Consider the following 5,214-nt stretch of genomic DNA (forward strand, 5'->3'; position numbering starts at 1 on the left):
TTACTTGTCACATATTAAAAATTAAGTGCTAATATGAAAAAGTTTTTATAAATTAGATTATACATGAACTGATTTTATTTTATTTTTTAAAAATATTTATGAAGAAGTTCATCCTAATATATACTCATATTTTTGTCAATAATCTTGAATTTTGAATAAGTAGTTGAGCTAAGTATTTAGAGAAAAAAAAAATATTGGGTGCCTTTATTAACTACAAAATTGTCTTCCTACTCTAAACCAAAAAGATACTAAAAAAGTTAATAATTGATACCAAACAAGTTATTCTACAATGCTCCTACTGATTTCCTTTTTTCTTTTTCTTTTTCTCTTTTTTTCTACGATTGATGTTCCATCCTGATTAAAGAGAAAAGGTATCGGGCACGATTAACGGCTAAAATTAGCGCCGCCTTAGGTTTAGGTCAAGTCTTAAAGCAAGGGTTACTCTCATATAATTATATTTAGAATATTTGTTTTCATATAGAATATTTTTCTGAATATTAATATGAATCATTTTATAAATATAAAGTCTTACTAAAAATTAATTTTAATTCAAAATTATTCTGTTAAAAACTAATTTACTTTGAAATCATTAAGTGTAAGTTAATATAGACTTCAAAATATGTTTTTTACTTCCAATTTAAATGTTTTCCTTAGTTTTCAATTTTGAAATAAACTTTTGTTTTAATATATAAATTATTTATATTAGAATCTATTTTGAATTTGCATTTTTACCGTTTTTTTATCACATTTTTTTAAAGTATTCAGTTTTTTTTGTTTTTTTTTTTATTTTAGGCCGAAAACGTCTGGACTAAACAAAAATAAAACATACTTTTTTTCAAGTTACATAAGGATTAAAAGTATTTTTTTTTTAAAAGTAAGCCTATATTAAATTTGAAAGCACAAAAGTATATTAAATTATCTGCAAAATAGCTAAAAGATATATAGTTTCATATTAAATTCTATTTACAAATTATTTTTCTCAATTTCACATGTTTACAAATTCTTAACTGTTATTTTCATTTAAAAAGAATGCATGGTCCTCGCTTGACTGTCTAACACGTTTTTTTTTTAATTAATTTTGTTTCTTAAATATTAATAAAATATCATGTTTTCCTTAGTTTCTGGTTGTCTGATATGTATTTAGTTTCTACTACTTAACAATTTTTATTCCCAGTAAACAGTATTATATTGTTTATTAAATTAATGGGTGCCAATAACTTAAAGAAAATAAATATTAGAATAATTAACTGTAATGTTAAGTTTAAAATTTGACATGTCAAACAGTCAAATAAAATAAAATTTTGATTGTAACCTTTTCTATTATTTTTAATTGAAGGGCTCATTTTGTATTTATCATTAGCCTCCACTAAAGAAAGTGCACTTTCTAAATGTTGGCAATACCAAGAAAATAATAAAATATTAGTTTCAAAAATTTATTATATTAATAGTTTAATCATAGAAAATATATTTGTTACCTTTAAATTTGTATTTAGTAATTAAATTTTTTCCTAATATCTTTTTATTGTGTAATTTGATAGGTATTTATATACGAGTTGAGATACTAATTCCTCTTAGTCGATCACGATTCTTCCACCTTTAACTTACATTCTTGTTTTTTATTTTTGATTTGGATTTAGAATATATTTATAAAAAATTATCCGATGTTGGATGTTTAAGTGAATACTTAGTATACTGATGTATTAAATACTATAATAATAATGCATTTTGTTTCTTTTCTTGATTGTGTATTAATAAGGTCTGAATCCTTCTAAAGTAAAGTCAGATCAAATTTAAAATATGCATATCACAATCAAACATTTGTATTACCTACTTTGTTTTTATTATATAACTTATATTAATTTACATTTATCTTATCATATATTGACCCTAATGGTACAATATATAAACTATCTAAAAAAATGCAACTTAATTTAAGCATGATTTCTTTTATTATGTGACTGGTCATACTATTGGTGAAGTAGTTTGACTATTCAGATCAATACAAGTGTTGCTGATTGTCTACATACATATATATAAATGCACTACTCGGGTTAAGACTAGAACACATTTTTCTCTATGTTCTTCTTCAATCTCAAACAAACTTGATTTATAGTTTGTGTAAAGATGAATAACGTATGGAAACTAGTGCAAGACTTCAAGCCTGTACTGCTGATGGTACTGGTTCAAATCACATATTCTTCTGTGAATGTGCTCTATAAGCTCGCCATAAATGATGGAATGAGCATTAGGGTAGTCACTGCCTACCGTCTTATTTTCGCAGTAGTTTTCACTTTTTCTCTTGCTTTCATTTTCGAAAGGTTCATTCTCACCCCCTCATACTTCTTCTTTTGTTCATTTTGAGCACTTACACCACTTCAATTAATAACTATACAAGAAGAACATGATTCCATTTTCTTTCTTTTTAAACAGAAAGAGCAGACCAAAACTGACATCGAGGGTGCTTTTCATGTCATTTTTTAGTGGCCTATTTGGGTATGTTTATGCATCTACATATGGTTCATTTAAGCTTTCTGTCTTCACCCCTTTGCCTTAACATGCATGTACATTGCTAAATTGTATAGTACTAAACAGAATATCCATATTCATATGTATGTTTGTCATTGTGAAACCATATATACAGTGCAAGTTTATTGCATAACCTATTTCTGGAGGCCTTGGATTTGGTGTCGCCAACATTCGCTACAGCAATATATAATCTTGTTCCTGCAGTCACTTTTATTTTGGCTATCTCTTGCGGGTACGTAGTCACCAGTTATAACCATTATGCTTTTTTTTATGTTTATTTAAATGTGTTATCGCTAATAGGACGATTTATAGACCATATATTTAGGGAAAGAGAGAGTGGATAGAATATATACATGCTATGGCCATCATTGCAAAAATTGCAATCAGCATCCATGATGGGTTTAGTGACTTAAATCTGGTTCACTAACTAAAAAGTTGTTACGTGACTTCTACTAGTTGATTAACCATTGCTTTTTAGTTGCAGTGGAGGACGCACATCTATAACTTGTATACAAACTTGTCGAATGTCAATTTCAGACACACCACCACATGATAGAAATTAAAAGTTAATTTATATATTTGTTTAGACCTATATATACTAATATAACCATATATATGCCACTGTTTGCAATGAAATACCATACATACACACACCATGGATTGAATAGAAATATGTTTCTATAAAACGAAAACCACCATCATTATAAATACTAAGTAAGTAGTTTAATTTAATATCAAATTAATATTACTGAGCATGGTTGGTTGGATTATTTTTTTGAATTTTGGTAGCTTGGAAAAGTTGAATATGAGAACCACAGCAGGGAAGGCCAAGGTGGTGGGGACGATAATAGGAATTGGAGGGTCAATGTTACTGACATTTTTCAAAGGGCAAGAACTGAATGTTAAGAGTTTTCACACAGATCTTTTGCATAAAAATAACCAGGTAGTAACTTTGCATACTGACTCTAGTCATAAATTTCTGGGTGCTTTGTGTGGTTTTGGAAGCTGCTTCAGTTTTGCATTATGGCTCATCATTCAGGTACATGCTCTTCCTATTTTTACATACATATTTGAGTATCGTGGAGTTTGATTTCATATTTTGTCATTATCACTCTATGGAACAGTCTAAGATAAATAAAGAATACCCAAGTCATCACTCAAGTACTGCGTTGATGTCCTTAATGGGTGCAATACAAGCCACAGCCTTTGCCCTTTATGCTGAGAAGGACTGGAACCAGTGGAAGTTGGGTTCGAGTATTAGGATTCTAACTGTGGTTTATACGGTAATATCTTATGCTATAAATTCATAATATAATTGGGTCTAGATTTGGATAATGAATAGGTTAACAGAATAATTACTAATTTTGAAATGAAAATGTTTTGTAGGGAATCGTGGCATCTGGATTAGTGGTTATTGCCATTGCATGGTGTGTAAAGATGCGAGGTCCATTGTTTGTATCTGTTTTCAACCCTCTTATGCTTGTGCTTGTGGCTGTGGCTGATTGCTTGATGTTAGGTGAAAACTTATATGTAGGAAGGTATGAGTCAAGCTCTTGATCACTTAAATTTGTTATGTATCACAAAGTAAATTCTATGTCATAATGACTCTCTTCTCGTGAAAACCTTGTTTATCCCTTCATTAGTTCATCCATGGTTGTATTATTCTTAAAATGTTTTGCTTTAAAAGTTTAGTAATGACGTGAATTTTCTGTGCATATGTTAGTGTGATTGGAGGCGTGCTAATTGTGTGTGGCTTGTACATGTTTCTGTGGGGTAAAAGCAAAGAAGTGAAAAAGGTGAATATGACAGTCTCGTCAGAAATCACCCAGAAACATGAAGCACCCGAAGTAGTTGTCATGTCCACGACAAAATATAGTGAGAATAGTGACTGCATTACCATTCCAACGCCAATTGCAAAAGTAACATAGTTGCCAAAGTTTCTTGACTATTCATGGAAAATGAACACAATCACACGACACTGAAAATTACCAGCTAGCAGAAGACATGGTTTCGGAAAAGTTTGAACTTAAAGCCTTTCGTTTCTCGTGATGTATACTGACCATACTATATGTGTGTATTTCTAAGTCACTGTACACTTTATTATCATAGAACTGAAACATAAAGTTGTCCTTTGCCATCAGGTTTTCGACAAATATAATGTTTAAAAGCACTTCACATTAGAGTTTGAATTAACTCACTGATTTTTTTTAATATGCAAAAAGAATATATAAATGATAGAGTATTTGAGATACTCTAACCTTTTTATAAAAGAAGGTTATTTCATATAGATCCTTGTCACTGTGCTGCATATACAGAAAGAAAAATAGACAAAACTACCTAAAACAGAGGGCACTCTGCCCTTCTGCTTAACTTTAGTTTAGAAATTTTGCATGAAGTTTTGCCATGCCAGAAAATAGATTGCAACTTTCCATTTTTCACTATCACATGAATTTGAAATAACCAAACATAATACAGTCATTAAAAGCTCTACAATATAACTAGGCGTATCTCCATCACATAAACTTCAATATTAAAAAATTACAGCCATTAAGGACTCTGAAACAAAATAATGGGAATTTTGAAAAGATACTTGTATAACATTTCATATTTCGGTGGATATGAATTTCTTAGCCAAGAATTGGATACTAAGTGATGGGGTAAGAAAAAGATCTCAAAATATTTTTTCCA

The 5,214-nt window shown here is 29.6% G+C and overlaps 1 pseudogene across 1 annotated transcript; it reads left to right on the forward strand.

Annotated features, from left to right (window-relative positions):
• Positions 1-2,074: 2,074 nt before the first annotated feature.
• Positions 2,075-4,614, forward strand: LOC137811804 (WAT1-related protein At1g68170-like; annotated as a pseudogene). Its single transcript, XR_016518697.1, has 7 exons — positions 2,075-2,318; positions 2,431-2,493; positions 2,642-2,758; positions 3,316-3,565; positions 3,651-3,809; positions 3,913-4,064; positions 4,250-4,614. The product of XR_016518697.1 is annotated as a WAT1-related protein At1g68170-like (transcript).
• Positions 4,615-5,214: the final 600 nt, after the last annotated feature.

This window comes from Phaseolus vulgaris, chromosome 2 (assembly GCF_051622355.1).
Source record: "Phaseolus vulgaris cultivar YP4 chromosome 2, ASM5162235v1, whole genome shotgun sequence".
Classification (NCBI taxonomy): Eukaryota; Viridiplantae; Streptophyta; class Magnoliopsida; order Fabales; family Fabaceae; genus Phaseolus; species Phaseolus vulgaris.